General features: G+C 41.5%; 1 pseudogene; it reads left to right on the top strand.

Moving 5' to 3' along the window:
• The first annotated feature begins 10,304 nt into the window (after positions 1 to 10,304).
• On the top strand, positions 10,305 to 10,422 carry LOC126420155 (5S ribosomal RNA; annotated as a pseudogene).
• The last annotated feature ends 10,700 nt before the right edge of the window (positions 10,423 to 21,122 follow it).

Here is a 21,122-nt window from a genome sequence, read left to right as displayed (position 1 = left end):
GAGTCTGCCACTTGAGTTTGTTAAACATCTCCGTAACGCTATCACGGTTACCAAATAACCCTGTGACGAAACGCGCCGCTCTTCTTTGGATCTTCTCTATCTCTTCCGTCAACCCGATCAGGTACGGATCCCACACTGATGAGCAATACTCAAGTATAGGTCGAACGAGTGTTTTGAAAGCCACCTCCTTTGTTGATGAACTACATTTTCTAAGGACTCTCCCAATGAATCTCAACCTGGTACCCGCCTTACCAACAATTAATTTTATATGATCATTCCACTTCAAATCGTTCCGCACGCATACTCCCAGATATTTTACAGAAGTAACTGCTACCAGTGTTTGTTCCGCTATCATATAATCATACAATAAAGGATCCTTCTTTCTATGTATTCGCAATACATTACATTTGTCTATGTTCAGGGTCAGTTGCCACTCCCTGCACCAAGTGCCTATCCGCTGCAGATCTTCCTGCATTTCGCTACAATTTTCTAATGCTGCAACTTCTCTGTATACTACAGCATCATCCGCGAAAAGCCGCATGGAACTTCCGACACTATCTACTAGGTCATTTATATATAATGTGAAAAGCAATGGTCCCATAACACTCCCCTGTGGCACGCTAGAGGTTACTTAAACGTCTGTAGACGTCTCTCCATTGATAACAACATGCTGTGTTCTGTTTGCTAGAAACTCTTCAATCCAGCCGCACAGCTGGTCTGATATTCCGTAGGCTCTTACTTTGTTTATCAGGCGACAGTGCGGAACTGTATCGAACGCCTTCCGGAAGTCAAGAAATATAGCGTCTACCTGGGAGTCTGTATCTAATATTTTCTGGGTCTCATGAACAAATAAAGCGAGTTGGGTCTCACACGATCACTGTTTCCGGAATCCATGTTGATTCCTACATAGTAGATTCTGGGTTTCCAAAAACGACATGATACGCGAGCAAAAAACATGTTCTAAAATTCTACAACAGATAGACGTCAGAGATATAGGTCTATAGTTTTGCTCATCTGCTCGACGACCCTTCTTGAAGACTGGGACTACCTCTGCTCTTTTCCAATCATTTGGAACCTTCCGTTCCTCTAGAGACTTGCGGTACACGGCTGTTAGAAGGGGGGCAAGTTCTTTCGCGTACTCTGTGTAGAATCGAATTGGTATCCCGTCAGGTCCAGTGGACTTTCCTCTGTTGAGTGATTACAGTTGCTTTTCTATTCCTTGGACACTTATTTCGATGTCAGCCATTTTTTCGTTTGTGCGAGGATTTAGAGAAGGAACTGCAGTACGGTCTTCCTCTGTGAAACAGCTTTGGAAAAAGGTGTTTAGTATTTCAGCTTTACGCGTGTCATCCTCTGTTTCAATGCCATCATCATCCCGGGGTGTCTGGATATGCTGTTTCGAGCCACTTACTGATTTAACGTAAGACCAGAACTTCCGAGGATTTTCTGTCAAGTCGGTACATAGAATTTTACTTTCGAATTCACTGAACGCTTCACGCATAGCCCCCCTTACGCTAACTTTGACATCGTTTAGCTTCTGTTTGTCTGAGAGGTTTTGGCTGCGTTTAAACTTGGAGTGAAGCTCTCTTTGCTTTCGTAGAGTTTCCTAACTTTTTTGTTGTACCACGGTGGGTTTTTCCCGTCCCTAACAGTTTTACTCGGCACGTACCAGTCTAAAACGCATTTTACGATTGCCTTGAACTATTTCCATAAACACTCAACATTGTCAGTGTCGGAACAGAAATTTTCGTTTTGATCTGTTAGGTAGTCTGAAATCTGCCTTCTATTACTCTTGCTAAACAGATAAACCTTCCTCCCTTTTTTTATATTCCTATTAACTTCCATATTCAGGGACGCTGCAACGGCCCTATGATCACTGATTCCCTGTTCTGCACATACAGAGTCGAAAAGTTCGGGTCTGTTTGTTATCAGTAGGTCCAAGATGTTATCTCCACGAGTCGGTTCTCTGTTTAATGGCTCGAGGTAATTTTTGGATAGTGCACTCAGTATAATGTCACTCGATGCTCTGTCCCTACCACCCGTCCTAAACATCTGAGTGTCCTAGTCTATATCTGGTAAATTGAAATCTCCACCTAAGACTATAACATGCTGAGAAAATTTATGTGAAATGTATTCCAAATTTCCTCTCAGTTGTTCTGCCACTAATGCTGCTGAGTCGGGAGGTCGGTAAAAGGAGCCAATTATTAACCTAGCTCGGTTGTTGAGTGTAACCTCCACCCATAATAATTCACAGGAACTATCCACTTCTACTTCACTACAGGATAAACTACTACTAACAGCGACGAACACTCCACCATCGGTTGCATGCAATCTATCCTTTCTAAACACCGTCTGTACCTTTGTAAGAATTTCGGCAGCATTTATCTCTGGCTTCAGCCAGCTTTCTCTACCTATAACGATTTCAGCTTCGGTGCTTTCTATCAGCGCTTGAAGTTCCAGTACTTTACTAACGCAGCTTCGACAGTTTACAATTACAATACCGATTGCTGCTTGGTCCCCGCATGTCCTGACTTTGCCCCACACCCGTTGAGGCTGTTGTCCTTTCTGTACTTGCCCAAGGCCATTGAAACGTCCCCTTAGAAAAATTATACACGACTGTGCTTAAACTGACACACAATATTTTTAGCGCAACGCAATCTGACTTTCAATAATCCCTACAAAAGAATGGCCCTGACTAACATTAACCTATACCTTTCACAAATCACTTACCTCACAAAAATCTTCGTTACTCGAGCTACTACAATACAGCAAGCGCCGCTACTGCCAGCTAAATAAAAGATTCAAACTACGGAAGGCACTAACTACCGTTAGCCATAGTTAGCAAATGAATGATTTTGATAGAGAACAAACAATGTATTTACCTCGATAGTGTTCAAAAGTCATAATGTATATAGCAGTTCATGATATCCAGTGTTACAAATTTCAAAACTCCGCCATCTCTCTCCCCACATCCACCACTGCTGGCGGCTCACCTCCAACTGCGCAACGCTACCCGCTGTTCACATCCAGCTGCCCCACATCCACCACTGCTGGCGGCTCACCTCCAACTGCGCAACGCTATGCGCTGTTAACATCCAGCTGCCCAACACTACAATGGCAGACAACAACGAATACTAGCCACAGACTGCACACAGCCAGTGATTTTCATAAAGAGCGCTACGTGGCGTTACCAATAAAAAACCTTAAACAGCCTACTTACATAGCCCCCATGCTCCCCACAAAAAATTTTACAAATTTTTTTGGATACTGGCCAATACATATTTGTTAAAATTTTGTTCACAATTACAATAACAAAGAAATCAAATGCACACATTTATTGATACAATGTTGGTCAAAAGCTAAAATTTTCTCACAGTCCATGAAGACAGTCCTGATCGTTCATCACAGTAAAATAGCAGTGTTTTTCTCAAAGTCTGAGCAGTAGAAGAAAATGCACACGGAAGTAGTGGATTTCCATGCAGTCTTGAAGAAGTAGTGTTGTCCTTCCAACGAAAAGACAGTGCTGACTCTTGACATCCAGACAGGTAATGGGCCACAACAGAGCAAACCCACCGCAGAGTCAGTCGAAGTTTTGAAGAATATTGGTACGTAGGTCATCACAGAGTAGACCCACTGTAGTCCTGGTAGAGTGTACGGTATTGGTGGGCCACCAGAGGTGCAGACCCGCTGTAGTCCTGGTAGAGATTGTGGTATTGGTGGGCCACCAGTGGTGCTGACCCAGTGCAGTCCTTGTAGAAGTAATGGTACTGGTGAGTCATCAAAGGTGTAGACCCACGGTAGTCCTTGTAGAAATAATGGTATTGGTGGGTCATCAAAGATGCAGACCCACTGTAGTCCTTGTAGAGATGGCCAGCAGCCATCTGTTGTGACTATGCAGGTGCACAATCACCATTGAAGAGTGTTGCGGATAATATAGCAAGTCCATAACCACCACTTGTGCACTCACAAAGTTTTTGGAATTGTCTTTAGAACCAGCAATCCTGTTATCCAGTCCCTTGCTGAATTATTAACACACGTGCAAACACTAACAGTCCCTACTTCTCACATATTGTCCATATACTATGACCAACAGAAACGTGTGCAGTGAAATGTAACTTACAAGTTAATAATATGATGAACTGGTATCAATTACAATTTTACAACATAAGAATACAATAACAAAGGTACAAAATACATCATTAAAGAACATAACAATACAGATAACATTTGTATTAAAACAGGCTTTACAAAAGAATAGAAATAAACATGTACATCAGTGTTACCGAAATTATGACATAAGTACATAGATGAAAGATCAGAATAACTTTTGAAACATCAACTTCACACATGAGCATTAAAACAAAACAGAGTAAATAATGTCTAAACATCGCTACAAAGTAAATAACATAGTATTAGAAAAATTCTACAACATAACTCTGATTAGATAAACACATAAAGACAGGAAAAACACAAATTCACATAGTGTAATAACACAAAAATACAGGACAGGGTTTGTTTTCTGTGTGACATTTGGTACTGCAGTCCACCCCAAAACTTCATTCCATATATCTTTCCTCTTATTTCAACATTTGTTTCCACCAAAAAAGTTCTATCCAAGCATGCTTTCTGTATTTATATGTTCACACATTTCTTACCTCATTATTTATTTTCCATTATCTTACCTCATCATTTATTTCCAAGAAAATCCTACCTAAACCTGTTGTCCCTAAACCCTACTTTTTTGGTTCATATCCTCTTTCAAAATACTTTTTTTTTGGCCAAACCATTTTCTTATAGCTTCTCAATGCATTTCCTCCAATTCATCACAACTCGTTCTCTCATATAGCCTAGCCCATCTTAAGCTAACTTAAATCTATTGAGCTCAGATGCTAAACTAAGGGACAAGGCAATGCAGCAGCACAAAACAATTAACACAAACAGCAATGATAAAAAATACAAATGGCAAAGCAAGCAGCATAAATTAGCAAAGCAAATGCCATATTACGACTAATATAAGGCAATGAGCAGCAAACAAGAAAAATAAATTCATAGTAAAACTGGCTTAACAGAGTAATACAAAGTCAAATTCAGTAACATTATGCCTGGCAAAGAGCAGCAGCAAATGCAATAACTTATATCTAAACATGAAAAAACTCAGGCAGAAAAAATATTACACTAAAGACAACAATGCAGACAGGGAAATGTATATTCACATCTTAATGTCTATGTAATTAAAGTGGTGCACCACAAGAAGTTATGCTACCAAAAAAATTACCAAGTAGTTGAAAAGAAAATTTTGTATGCAATTCCTGTGAAGGGAAATGTCTTTTTATGCTCCTTCGTTTTTTTTTTAATAGATCATAAAATTATTTACTGGATCTGTAGGCATAAAATATTTATACGAGGGTCGGTCAAAAAGTAATGCCTCCCATTTTTTTTCTACTTAAAGAAATTAAGTTAAGTGAAAAATTTGAATTTGGCGCCATTCCTCAAACCTTCTTCTGCAATCCACTGCAGTAGTAACTTTCTGTGTCAACAGGTGGCAGCACAGCAGAAGTTTGTAAGATGGCCGACATCGATGTTCGTTTGAGACAGCGTTGTGTGATTGAATTCTTGAATGCAGAAGGTGAAACGCCCATACGCATTCATGAAAGACTGAAGAAGGTGTATGGTGTTGTGACAGTGGATGTCAGCACTGTTAGACGATGGGTTCGTCGTTGTAAGGAAGCTGAAGGGCAAACACCGTTGACTGACGAAAAGCGGAGCGGCAGGCCGGTGAGTGCAGTGACTCCACACAACATTCAGCAAGTTGATGACATCATTCGTGGTGACCGTCGGGTGACTGCAGATGAAGTGTGTCGCATTATTTCTCTTAGTAAAGGCAGTGTGATCACGATTATTAAACAATTGGGGTACTCAAAAGTTTGTGCACGGTGGGTTCCAAGAATGTTAACCGATCAGAATAAAGAGGCAAGGAAAACAATAGCCTCCCAACACTTGCAGCGCTTCCGTTTGGAGGGAGATGAGTTTCTGAAAAAAATTGTGACCAGGGACGAAACATGGGTGCATTTTTTTGAACCCAAATCAAAGAGGCAGTCAATGGAGTGGCGTCACACAAGCTCGCCGAGGAAGAAAAAATTCAAAACTGTGCGATCGGCAGGGAAAGTTATGCCAATAGTTTTCTGGGATACAGAGGGTGTGATTCTGGTTGATTTTTTGGAGCAGGGATGCACAATAAATTCTGTTCAATACGTCACAACCCTCAACAAACTTAAAGCACGTCTTCAGCGAGTTCGCCCAACAAAATCAATGGCAGATGTTCTTCTTTTGCATGACAATGCAAGACCACACACCAGTCGTCACACCTCTGACGAGATTGTCAAAATTGGATGGGAAGTTTTGCCTCATCCCCCATACAGCCCTGACCTGGCACCATCAGACTTCCATCTGTTCGGGCCACTAAAAGAAGCTCATCGTGGGATTCATTTTGAAGATGAGGAGGCCGTCAAAACATCCGTGCGTCAATGGCTTAGGAAGCAGAGCTGTGATTTTTACCGTGCTGGGATACATGCCCTTGTTCAAAGATGGACCAAAACTGTAGAGATGGGCGGAGATTACATTGAAAAATGACAAAATGATCCTCAATGTTGTGGTTTTCAACCTATGTAATTGCATTTAAATTTCCTGACAATTAAACGTAGAAAAAAAATAGGAGGCATTACTTTTTGACTGACCCTCGTATTAGTACATCTATTAAATTTTATTTTAACCAATGCTGCTGCAGCTAGAAACTTGATATTAAACAAAATGAGCAAACTCTCAACTAGAAAGACAATAAATGTAAAATGTTTCTCATCATTTCATTAGGCATTTCAGTAAATATCATAAATTAAGAGCTCCACAGTGTTATCATATTTTTCAAGTTTGAGCATGTCGTCTTTGCGATGCTTTCTACAAAGGAATGTCAATAGCGAGGATAATGGCCTCCCTTTTTTCTCCACCTGTGCCTCTGAAAGGCACACACAAATGGCTTTTTTTTTCCAGGCGTCTGACACAGCTGGCCACTCAAGACGCATTACGTCAAGGTCACTTGGCTTTCTTACCGAAATATTTACGACACCAGTTTGCACTACTGTGACAGTCTCATATAAAAATTTCACGGTTCGAGAATTTGCGTTGCAAATATGTAGAAACAAAATCCTATAAATATAACAGTGTCCAAAAAATTTTCGTCAGCATTGTAATACATTCACGCATTTACATACATTTCATAACTCTTAAAGTGCAATTCTTGGTTTCCAACAACTTTTTTCACAAGTCAGAGTCCCTAACCACTATTCATTACTCCTTACCTTATTACACATATACATATTCGTCGACACATCAATCTTGCGACGGCACATCAATATTTCATCATAATAAATACATAGCATAATCCAATTCCTTATATAGCATCAGCTTATTGATAATAAACGTACCTCAACAGCATAATACACGTTGTCATCGTAATAATAACAACATAACACCTCAGTCAAATCTCAAAATCGTCGTAGCTTTCTGCAATAATTTCAAAACCTAAAAAAAATTCTCTACTCATTTCAATAGTGTCATCTACCTCAAACGTACTTTAAAAATCATGATCTCATACCAAATACATCATTCAAAGCTCTCATAGTATCACAATGGTTCTGAAAAAAATATGAACAGTTCACAAAGTACAGACAAAAAACAGTTTCATAAGTGTGAAGTTATGCAACTGTGTAATTGTGTAAACATGTGTCACTGATGTAGTAAAAAAACGTTGGTCGCCATATGAAACGTCCCCTTAGAAAAATTATACATGACTGTGCTTAAACTGACACACAATATTTTTAGCGCAACACAATCTGACTTTCAATAATCCCTACAAAAGAATGGCCCTGACTAACATTAACCTATACCTTTCACAAATCACTTACCTCACAAAAATCTTCGTTACTCGAGCTACTACAATACAGCGAGCGCCACTACTGCCAGCCAAATAAAAGATTCAAACTACGGAAGGCACTAACTACTGATAGGCATAGTTAGCAAATGAATGATTTTGATAGAGAACAAACAATGTATTTACCTCAATAGTGTTCAAAAGTCATAATGTATATAGCAGTTCATGATATCCAGTGTTACAAATTTCAAAACTCCGCCATCTCTCTCCTCACATCCACCACTGCTGGCGGCTCACCTCCAACTATGAAACGCTACGCGCTGTTCACATCCAGCTGCCCCACGTCCACCACTGGTGGCGACTACCTCCAACTGCGCAACGCTACACGCTGTTAACATCCAGCTGCCCAACACTACAATGGCAGACAACAATGCAAACTAGTCACAGACTGCACACAGCACAGCCAGTGATTTTCATAAAGAGCGCTACGTGGCGTTACCATTAATAAAACCTAAACAGGCTACTTACATAAACTATTTACAATTACAGTACCGATTGCTGCTTGTTCCCGCATGTCCTGACTTTGCCCCGCACCCGTTGAGGCTGTTGCCCTTTCTGTACTTGCCCAAGGCCATCTAACCTAAAAAACCGCCCAGCCCACGCCACACAACCCCTGCTACCCGTGTAGCCGCTTGTTGCGTGTAGTGGACTCCTGACCAATCCAGCGGAACCCGAAACCCCACCACCCTATGGCGCAAGTCAAGGAATCTGCAACCCACACGGTCACAGAACTGTCTCAGCCCCTGATTCAGACCCTCCACTCGGCTCTGTACCAAAGGTCCGCAGTCAGTCCTGTCGATGATGCTGCAGATGGTGAGCTCTGCTTTCATCCCACTAGTGAGACTGGCAGTCTTCACCAAATCAGATAGCCGCCGGAAGCCTGAGAGGATTTCCTCCGATCCATAGCGACACACATCATTGGTGCCGACATGAGCGACCACCTGCAGATGGGCGCACCCTGTACCCTTCATGGCATCTGGAACGACCCTTTCCACATCTGGAATGACTCCCCCTGGTATGCACACGGAGTGCACATTGGTGTTCTTCCCCTCTCTTGCTGCCATATCCCTAGGGGACTCCATTATGCGCCTGATGTTGGAGCTCCCAACTACCAGTAAGCCCACCCTCTGCAACAGCCCGGATCTTGCAGACTGAGGGGCAACCTCCGGAACAGGACAAGCAGCCATGTCAAGCCGAAGATCAGTATCAGCCTGAGATAGAGCCTGAAACCGGTTCGTCAGACAAACTGGAGAGGCCTTCCGTTCAGCCCTCCGGAATGTCTTTCGCCCCCTGCCACACCTTGAGTCCATCTCCCACTCTACCACAGGTGAAGGATCAGTCTCAATGCGGGCTGTATCCCGGGCAACCACAGTTGTAGTCCGATCGGGGGATGCGTGGGACGAGCTGGCCGTCCCCAACAAACCCCCATCCGGACCCTCATAGTGATGCCCATTGGCAACAGCCTCAAGCTGTGTGACCGAAGCCAACACTGCCTGAAGCTGGGCGCGAAGGGATGCCATCTCAGCCTGCATCCGAACACAGCAGTTGCAGTCCCTATCCATGGTGAAAACTGTTGTGCAAAGAGCGTCTGCACTAATCTACAGAGAGCGCAAACAAATAGACACAAAATTTAAACGGTTATTAAAATACAAGATTGCCTAATAAATGCAGTAATGCTGCTACTTGCGCACTGCTGACACACTGCTCGGCGGCGGAAGGAGACTACGCGATTTTACACTATTCAGGCACTAAAACGCGATGCTACAACTCTCAAATACTATAATACGCCCGAAATTTATGAATTAAACAATGCAAGTACCAAAAACATGCAAAGAAATTAAGAATTAAACTATGTAACAAATGAGTGAGCTAGGAGTATACGACTTGCTGCTGCAGCTGCTTATCCAACGGCGGCAGGGAGCACACTGACTGTGACCAACCGACACTGGCCGTTCAAAACAAAAACAGAAGACAGACGACTACGCGAATTTACACTATTCAGGTACTAAAACGCGATGCTACAAATCTCAAAAACTATAATACGCCCGAAATTTATGAATTAAACAATGCAAGTACCAAAAACACGCAAAGAAATTAAGAATTAAACTATGTAACAAATGAGTGAGCTAGGAGTATACGACTTGCTTCTGCAGCTGCTTATCCAACGGCGGCAGGGAGCACAGACCTGAAGGGGACAGCAAAGTCTGTTGAAACCGGTTGTCTTAAATGAATAAATATTTTATGCGATCTTGGCTGATCAAAAATGGTTCAAATGGCTCTAAACACTATGGGACTTAACATCTGAGGTCATCAGTCCCCTGACAACGGCCTTGCCGCAGTGGGTACACCGGTTCCCGTGAGATCACCGAAGTTAAGCGCTGTCGGGCGTGGTCGGCACTTGGATGGGTCACCATCCAGGCCGCCATGTGCTGTTGCCACTTTTCGTGGTGCATTCAGCCTCGTGATACCAATTGAGGAGCTACTGGACCGAATAATAGCGGCTCCGGTCAAGGAAAACCGTCATAACGACCGGGAGAGCGGTGTGCTGACCACACGCCCCTCCTATCCGCATCCTCAACTGAAGATGACACGGCGGTCGGATGGTCCCGATGGGCCACTTGTGGCCTGACGACGGAGTGCTTTTCATCAGTCCCCTAGACTTAGAACTACTTAAAACTAAATAACCTAAGGACATCACACACATCCATTCCCGAGGCAGGATTCGAACCTGCGACCACAGCAGCAGCGCGGTTCCGGACTGAAGCGCCTAGAAACGCTCGGCCACAGCGGCCGGCGATATTGGTTGCTGAATGGGATAGTCAACATTGCGTTGAATTCTCGTTAGGGCTATCTGCCTCAGTTTATTATACCAAACTGGTTAGATATATTCTCTACTCTAGTCTCAAGGTGCCCTTCGTCTCCTTTCTGGTGTTGAGAAAATGTTATCTTTACTGCTTATTCTCCCTGTCAGCAAGACACTTCTCCCTCATATTCCTTCTCTTTTCTGTAGCCTCCTGATATGTCTAGTTTTCTTTCTTCCCAACATATCGTCTGCTATACTTGGTACCGTGGACTTTATTTCTATCCACTTTTCCTCCAGGTTTTCTCTTGCTATCAGGTTTCTTAGGGCCGCAAAATTGTTTTTGATTTCTACAGCATACTGTTCTTTAATTGCACTTTATTCTCATCTTCACGTACCATAAACATAATAAAACGAAAACCCAACTTCCATGTTGTCTCCGTGTGAGACTCACAAAAGGAAGCGTCTGGCTGCGGCTCTGACAGTTCTGTCCTGTTCTGAAAAACATGCAGAAGATTTTCTGATCCGACCCGTCATAGACAATGGAATTTAGGTAGCTGAGCGCACGTGTAAAAATAGCGACAATTATCGACAAGACGAAGCATGATGACTTCATATACAGAAGGAAAAATACATTTTTTCGTTGATTATTGTCTCCAGAACAAACCTTCACTGTTGTTGTCTAATGTAAGCTGACACTATAAAAAGTTGTCATTTACAATACAATAAGCAGAGTAGTGATGTCATGACTATTCTCTTGTTTCGAAGGCTGAAGGAACACCTTCGTCGGGCATTTAAATTAGTACTTTTAATTTCACTATGTGCACGTAGTATAAAATGGAACAGATAGTAGGCATGTCCCTATGACGCTGACATGTGAACTTCGTAACAAAACTCTCAGAACTCATGGATATTACCTGCTAAACTAAGTGCCAGTATTATCGACACTCACAAGCTAATACGAAAATATAAGGCATCAGAAATATTTTATTTGAGGATTTTTCACTTCTTTTTTTGCCTACAGTTTACAGTTGTCATAGGTAACGCTGGGGAGCGTAGGCAGAAGGCTGGATGTCACGGCAAAGAAGTGACTTCCTGTTTCTCTTTCGGTGGTCTTTCGGCTGTGAAAAAAAATGCATTTTACGCAGAATGTTAACCGAAATTGTAATTTAGATGTTTTGTTGGTGACAGTGACGAGTCATCTCTACACAGATAAAGCCTGGCTTCCAGTAGACAGTTATTTCGATGGTGATGCGGGAACGGAGAACGTTCTGAGAAATGCAGTAGCTAAGCAGCAGAACTACAACGCGTCTTACAAATTTTCTGCTGGCATCTCATGTTGGATGCTTTGTACAAGTCTCGGTTTCTGTCTGTCTGAAAATGTATGCTCTATGTTTTTAACGGTTTTTAGCATGTGCTTTAAATCGGTTTGTTGAGTTGGAATTTATTTTTTTCTGTAGTTGTTGATGATTTATGACTATTTTCTCCATGAACATTATAGTAGTCTGTCAGTTTTTGTTATATTTTCTGCTCGATTCATGACACTTATTTTTTAAATTTACTGTTTCTATTTTAATCTCTGTTGCTAAGTCTTTAATTTATTTTAATTCGCCTGTTTTTATGCTATTTTTAATAACTGTAAAACAACTATGAACGTTATGGACATACACGTGAATAATTTAATGCTAAACTGTGCCATCATCTCATTTTCACTGTACAGACTGTTACTGTAGACTGAAATGTGACACTTCAATATCTTACAAGAGAAATATTAGCTGGGATGTGGCCTCAAAGCGATTGGTATTACTTCTAACAACATGTAGCTTACTCATTGTGATTCATAGCCTATTTGCATTTGTTTCTCAGTCACAGCAGGCGAGAATCTTACGGGTCTACTCACGGCCTTGTTTATCGTCTTTCCTTTCAAATAATCTTCCTTTTTTCAAAGAAACTCACGAAAGAAAAAAATGCTCCCCGCTGACGCACTGGTGGTGGTGGTGGTGGGGGGGGGGGGGGGGGGGGAGGGGGGGGCTGAGTGATCTCAGGCTGGATGTCTAAATGCATTGAAAGGCTAGGTTATCAGAAAGACACCGATTTTCCGTGTCGATCACTGTGAAAAAACACTGAAATTACGTAATGCTACTATAGATCATGTAAAACGTTACTTTATGTGTTAACGTCAGTCAAAAATTTGTGCGAAATCATAAATCCAGCTACAAATTCCTAATCGGAACACTAAAATTATGATTGAGTGTGAATCTTTCACTCTGAAATGAAGCTTGCACTGTTTTTCTTTTTGTACATTTATTTATTTACGTTAATCATGATATAGCATAGAATGAAGTGGTTAGCAACGTGCCCTGAACTAAAGATTTGATAGGGACATCGCTGGATAAGGGCTTACTGTAAGTGCTTCCATGCATCGGCGATTTTCAGCGATACGAATCCCTGTTACTGCTGCATATTTTCTAGTGTCATCCACCTACCTTCCATTAGTCTGCCGTCTCAGTCTTCTGTTATTTCTTAGACTCCAGAAAAGAAATTCCTGCCTGCAGCTCACCCCACCTCCATTGTTTTTCTTCACTTCCATTCTGATCTGTTCCCTAATCCATTTACTTACTTTTCTGTATCCAATAGTAATTTGCAAAATGAATCTCTCCATTGGTCATTGAACCACCCTCAAATTTGGAAGGGTCTTAGTGTTTAAAATCACGTCTGACTGTCGTGAGTAAAAAAATACGAAGTGAACTATTTGTAGACGTTCAGATTTATGTTCAATAAAAGCTTCATTTTGAAAATTTATTTATTTTAGCAAGAGCATTCAAGGTAACTTTTTACTTTTCTGTTTTTTTGTTTCGCTGTCAATACAGTGGTTCTAGCTATATTCATCATCGTTAATGAATTTAGCAACTATTTTCCTGATTTGACATTCTGATAAGTAAATATGTGGTTTCCAAGGCAAATTTCTGTAAGTGAAGGTATGTTTTCAGACATTGAAGCCCGTGCGAAAGCACAATTCCTTGGACTTCTAAAAGGCTGCACACTCTAAAATAGATTTTTTTGAAACAGAACTGGTGTTATTTTAGCGAAAGGTCAGTAATAAGTAGCTATTATTATTAAAAATAAGTCTTAAGAGTGCTATTCAAACAGCAGCTTACAGGTGTGAAAATCGACTTCCGCCTATGGTAGAAATGAAAACAAAATCCATCGTCATCATCATCATCGTCACCGTCTTCAACGAGCAGGTCTTTTGGCCTGTTCCACCTCAGAACCGTTCACGCCATCTCTTTAAAGGACGTCCAACTTTCCTCTCGCCGAATGCGTTATATTGTATTGCCACTTTAGTTAATCAGTCGTTAGATATACGTTGGCCATGATCATTTCAGTAGTCATTACTTCTCAGCTATATTTGTAATAGGTTCAACGTTTCAGTCTTGTGTAATATCGGTATTTCTTTTATGATTTAACAATGAACATTCCGTTACAAATAGGAGGAACTTCATCTCTGATGATTCGATTCGTTGTCATTGATGATATGTTTGGTTCCAACATTCACTACCACACAGCAGTGGGGGTGTTAACGTACGTTGTATAGTTCCACACAAATGTCTGCATCTGGACAATTTTAGGGAAATTTAAAATCCACCCTAAATATTTAAACTCTATTACTTGTTCGGTTATTTGTCCATCTGTAACAATTTTGGTTCTTATGGGTTCCAGTCCTTCAAATGCCGCCACTTTTGTTTTATCTGCCGATATTCTCATTCTGTATTTAGCGACAATTTGACTATTTGTGTACTGAAATTTGAAACTTTTCTTCAGATCTTCCTCTTCTAATTTGATCATCGGTAAATGGCATCGTCATAAAATTAAAGTTGTCATTTCTTAATGTGTCATTTCATAAAGTTTGCCTTTTACGAATAATATCGTCAATGTAAACGTTAAGAAGGCTGGGGGTCAGTTGGCAGCCTTGTCGGACTCCTTGATTGATATCGGTACATAACGTCCCATTCCTCACAGGACAGATTTTATCATTTTTGTATAATGACTGAATTGTCATAATTAGATGTGCTGGGAACCTCATTTCCTTAACTGCATCCCATAGAATTTGGCGCTTTACCTTGTCAAACGCCTTTTCATGGTTGATAAAAGTATAGGGCGTTTGCAATCTAAATTCCCTTCTTTTTTCGGTTATTTCTGCCAAACTGAAAAGACAACCAGAACAACATCTATCTTTTTTAAAACCATGTTGTACCTCTAACATATGTGCTTCCACTATTGATACTAATCGCTTGTTTATAATTTTAGCATTCAGTTTGTAGCAGGAATTCAGTACACTTATTCCATGGTAATTTGCACATTGTGATCTATCGCCGTTCTTGTAAATATGGCGCATCAAAGCTGAGTTCCATTCGTCTGGCACATTGCCGCTGAGGCAACAAACTTTCATAAAATTTAAGTCTCTGATTTAGTTGATCGGATGCATATTTAACCAGCTCCATGTTTACTTTATCAGTACCAGGCGACTTTTTGTTTGTCGTTTCTTTGATCACATTTTGCAGCTCTCCCATTGTTATCACATCTCTGCAGAGTTGCTGGTATTGGTGTTTATTTCTGGTTCTTCCCCATTATCAGTCCATAGACATTTTAAGTATTTTACTATTCCTTTTCTGATTTATTACATTTAATTGCAAAGTATTTCGTTGTTGTTTATTCACGTGCTTCATAATTGAGTGTGCTTCGTTTTGTCTAGCATGAATATCGTGTTCTGTTTCAGTCACATATCGGTCCCAAAAGAAGTTATTAGCCTTATTTCTCAAAGAGTTATAAACGACATGCGACCATGAAACTTCCTGGCAGATTAAAACTGTGTGCCGGACCAAGACTCGAACTCGGGATCTTTGCCTTTCGCGGGCAGGTGCTCTACCAGCAGAGCTACCCAAGCACGAATCACGCCCCTTACTCACAGCCTTAATTCCGCCAGTACCTCGTCTCCTACCATCCAAACTTCACAGAAGCTCTCCTGCGAACCCTGCAGAACTAGCACTCTTGGAAGAAAGGATATTGCGGAGACATGGCTTAGTCACAGCCTAGGGGATGTTTCTCGAACGAAATTTTCACTCTACAGCGGAGTGGGCGCTGATACGAAACTTCCTGGCAGATTAAAACTGTGTGCCGGACAGTTCTCGAACTCGGGACCTTTGCCTTTCGCGGGCAAGTGCTCTACCAACTGAGCTACCCAAGCACGAATAGCGAATTCTGCTTGACCCGCTGAAGTGTCGGAACACCAGTGCTGTCAATGACCTTCTGAACGGCTGCTTTCAGCTCAGCAATAGTTTTGGAGTTATTGCTGTACAGCTTGTTTTTAATATGGCTCCACAAAAAGGAGTCACACATGTTCAAATCCGGAGAATATGGCGGCCAATCGAGACCCATGCCAGTTGTCTCTGGGTATCCCAGAGCCAGAATGCGGTCCCCAAAGTGCTCTTCCAGGACATCACTCTCCTGCTTCGATGGGATTGAGCTCCATCTTGTATGAATCACTTGTCGAAATCAGGTTCACTTTGACTTCCAACACCTTCACGTACCGTTCGCTAGTCACTGTGCCATCAAAGAATATCGCACCGATTATTCTGTGACTGGACATTGCACACCACACAGTCACCCGTTGAGGGTAAAGAGACTTTTCGATCGCGAAATGCGGATTCTCAGTCTCTCAAATACTCCAGTTTTCCTTACGGACGAACCCATTCAAATGAAAGTCGGCTTCGTCGCTAAACAAAACGATATTCATGCACATACTAATGTCCATCATGACCCACCGCCACCGTACGGTTTGAAAGTAGTAATGCAAACCATTCAGAAGCTATGACGATTTTATTTCGTATAATTCAATAATCTTCACCCTATATGTTTCATAAAGCACGCACTGATCTTCCTTGAAAACACCCAGAAGCTTACTACCAAGTTTACAATCAATCAGTTAAGGCGAGAAAACCTGAGAGATCACGTACTTTGTGCTATTTAACAAATAGATAACACCTACAGTTAACATCGCACAGGAACAAGTGTAAGTAGGTAGAATAGAATGTTTCAATTTTGAGGTTACATACTGATTAACAGGAAATTTAATTCTGCTGTTTTCGTTCTTGGCATAATTGTTACCCAAGGATTTCTACTTTCCCTCGTCTTTTTATCTGAAATTTCTGATAAAGCAAACAAAATATAAAATAAAAGATTAAATGCAAGTTCCTTAAAAACATTTAAGATCACAATTTTAAACTGCATAATTTTTGCCCTGGCTTGTTGCCAAAGCACTTTCACAGAATGCAAAGGCACAAAAAAGCCGATGGCCATATCAATGGGGAAATCTAATACTAAGGTTAACCACGGAATTTAATATTTCACGCTGAGTATAGCCAACACAAATACACTCGCATGCACAGCTACATATACAGCCAAACATCGACTGACCAGAAATGTAAATAATCTGAAACGCAGAGCCTGAACTCAGATAATTACTCTCAAACAAATATTTCGGTAAGCTACCAAGCACAGGCAACAGGGGTGGGCATATCGTAGTGTGAGAAATACTGATCACAAACACACGGTGCAGCAGATATTTGATAATGCTGGAAATATCCAGTCAGGCTCCCAGCACCCAGTCCCGCACAGCATGGAATGTTATAGCCTGACAGAAGGATGCCGTACTCAACTCAGTGTTGTAACTCCGACTTCACTAATTATAGTGCTCGCGAAATACCGTGGCCGCTAGATGCACAGATGCACAATCGGCTGGAGAAGCGTGGGGAGAGTGGCAATGATTTGGGGGGGGGGGGGGGGAGGGGGGGTCGCTCGGAGCGCTCTAGGGGAAACGCTGAACGCTGGAGGGGAACTGCAGTTCTAAACTGAAGCCCACACTCGCCTTTTTTTGTAAAGTGGGGCCACTCTACACCCACACTTGGATGGTGACCATTCAAAAAGATCTACTGTCACCTCTGCTTTCTTCAGTATCTAAAAAGAATTCCTCCGAAAATGCAGCAATTTATTTTTCCTGGCTTGTTAACCATTTGTAGCTTCCAGAGAAGCATCGTGAGTGGCGAATTGTGGGTAAAACCTACTTATTTCTCTGACTGCCATGTCATAATTTGCTTCTTTTGCCAAAACAATGGGGAGTTTACACTGTCTCACCTCAATAACGTGTTGTGTAGACACAAATGGGGGAAAATTGTGAAACAGAGGTTTATTAAGTGCGGAACCTGCGAAAAGTAAAGTCAGAGGCTTACGAAAAAGCAGATCCTTGGTGCAAAAAAAAGGCAAAAAAAAGTATAATATCCTCACATATGTTGTTCCAAAACCCACAGCATTTCTCGTTTCTCTAGCTATCGATGGTCCTTAAAAATTACATTCTTTCACCGGAAAGGTCTGTAGTTATTGGAATAACACGGTAGATAATGAAGTTTTATATAACAAAAAATGGTTCAAATGGCTCTGAGCACTATGGGACATAACTTCTGAGGTCTTCAGTCCCCTAGAACTTAGAACTACTTAAACCTAACTAATCTAAGGACATCACACACATCCATGCCCGAGGCAGGATTCGAACCAGCGACCAAAGCGGTCGCACGGTTCCAGACTGTGGCGCCTTGAACCGCTCGGCCAATCTTTTATATAACAACTATATGATAAAATACACTCCTCTTTTCGTTCTATCATTTGCCAAAATCTCATTTCAGTATTTGAAACCGTTTATGAAATGTGAGGAATGTTATGGGTATTTCTCTCTGGCTTTATCGCTGGCACAGCGCGATAGCAAATGAGTGAACTACATCAGATCAATTTTCTCGAGATTGGTGACAGATACCTCCGCCAAAGTCTAAAGAAACATTCAATATGTTAGCTAAATTTCATACGCAACAATATATTATGTAATATGCACCAAATACAAAATCATAGCGACCTGTATTTTTTTTTTTTTTTTTTGACACTTTTCCGAATTTCGGGCAATGTATTACTTTCACGTAAATATCAGAATAACCGTGACCATTAACGAAATGATGGGCGCTTCATCATGAACCTGACATATAAAGCTACAAGTAAAGCAAATATTATTTTTTTACCGAATAGTTTCTGTAAAATCGTTTGAGAAAGATTGCAGGATGCGCGACTCGATTCTGTCATAGCTGACCGGCCGAAAGGCTGAAAGCACTAATCGGCCTCCCCTTTCGAACAAACGCATGAACTCGCCCAATGCCCTGGACGAAAACTAGTCACGCGCGCGTTGGCCACCGTATGCTGCGCGAGCTATACGCAAAGTCTTGACATGAACAGGGCTGGCGGCCGCCTGACCAACTGTATACAGACGCCCGTGACGCCCTCCAGGCCGCTGTCGTTCGTTGCCTCGCCCCTCCTGCCCACTATCGCTGCTCGAGGCCTACTTTGGGACTCGCTGTGCCAGAGATAATCAGCCATAAGCTACAGTCGATTCGCGCTGCCATCAGTAGCGCCAGGGAATAATGCCCGAAATTAAAGAACGCGAAATTGATTGTGAGCACCCCCACGGCTCACTTGGTATTGATTTATCTGTGGTTTTTCCTTCGATTTTCCACTTTACGAGCATAGCAGTCAACTATACGGTTTTAGAAGGATTGAAATTTCCCTGCCTGATTTGTGACTCAGTCCAAGTTAGAAGTCTCTGAACTCTGCTGACCGACTCATGACGCAGTTATGCTTCGCTAATGACAACACACAATACCTCCTGCCTCTTGTTATACTGGCGGGTCCCCTCCGCAACATCTGGTGGTCAACCCCGCGTTATATAAGGTTACAGATACTATTGATCAGACAAGGGTTTCCAGTAATTAATGTCTCATGGGATATTTTTCTAGGATAACTGTCGAGTTGTAAGGAAACAACAGACTGTAGAAAAGGGAGCAATGAGAATACTGTATGGCACCCAGCCGATGTTAACCCACCCGAAGTTAACATTTAGACGCCTCTTCTACGCGTCCTAATCGCATCTTCATTTATTCACTGATGAAACTCCCCATAAACAATGCAACATTTTTTGAAAAATTTGCATTTTCCGCAAAACTACAACTGAAGAAAAAATTGTCTTCATCACTCGCTACTAAAACTGTGACAGAAATGCATTCAGTATGCAGCGCAAAAGTCTTTCATTTGACCTGTAATATATAAGGCCAGATAAATAGCAAACTAAATTTTAAATCTGATCTTTAAGCATTTAATCTGGGCTGTTTATATTTTATAGAGCAAATTCTGATTAAATCATAGTTGTAGTCATGGATGTTTATTGTTAAATTTCATAGCATTTCGTTAGTGCCAAAATTAATAGCGTTCCTTTTTAACAAAATTTATAGGATTGGACTATTTAGTGATGTTTAATTGACAGCACGTAGCATCTTGTATTCATATCCACAAACAAATATTGTATATGTTGCCTCTCAACTGGCTCGTTCAACATCACATCGACAGCAATCGTGCAAAGATTTAAGTACCATGAAATTAATCACCTGACTCCACTACCTTTTATTTTGATTTTCTCTTTGCTTCTACACGTACAAATAGAACATTCGAATCAGCTTATTGGAAAAGATACAGACAGCACTATTAAGAAAAGAAGGCTTTCATGGTATTTGGCATTTAACCTCTCGATGGTCGCTGCATTCAAATGAAATTTTTCCGTGTGAGATTCTGTCTCAGAGTATTCTTTAGGTGAGGCCCCTGTCACATAGTTTAGTATTGGCACGTAGGAAACCGTTACAGACAACCAACGCAACCTGTTTGAAATGTGGATCATGCCTTCTTTCACAGACCGTATGACAATCATCCTGAAACAGGATCCCTGGGATTATCTTAAGGTAATCTTGATAGTCGTCCTCCATACCTGAGTAATCAGTTGCGGCTTACTGCCATGCATGGAAAAAGGCAATGTATGTGTACGAGCAGCAATGAAATTTGTAATCTTGGCTATTACAAATACTGTGTTGTTCATGATTTCGGAGGGATAGCCAGGCCGGGACCAAAGAACAAAGCAGTTTTCTTCGAATACATAATTGATTTCGCAACTAAAAAGATTAGTGCATCTGGAAAGACGACATTGATTTTGATCCGCTGACTGATATGCCACCTTTAGGATAGAAGACGTACTGATAATGGTTTCAGCATCGTCCGTAAACAGATGACTTAGTGGCATAGCTACCTGAGCGCCGCCATATGTGTCTACCCTTTAATAGCGAATTCGCACAGCCAGAACGACGAATGTGGTGCAAACACGTGAAGCAAGCAGTAAACATGCTACTGAGACGCACTCGAGCT

This window comes from Schistocerca serialis, chromosome 1, assembly GCF_023864345.2.
Source record: "Schistocerca serialis cubense isolate TAMUIC-IGC-003099 chromosome 1, iqSchSeri2.2, whole genome shotgun sequence".
Lineage (NCBI taxonomy): Eukaryota > Metazoa > Arthropoda > Insecta > Orthoptera > Acrididae > Schistocerca > Schistocerca serialis.
Note: the sequence above shows the minus strand (reverse complement) of the source record. Positions and strands in the feature narration are given on the sequence as shown.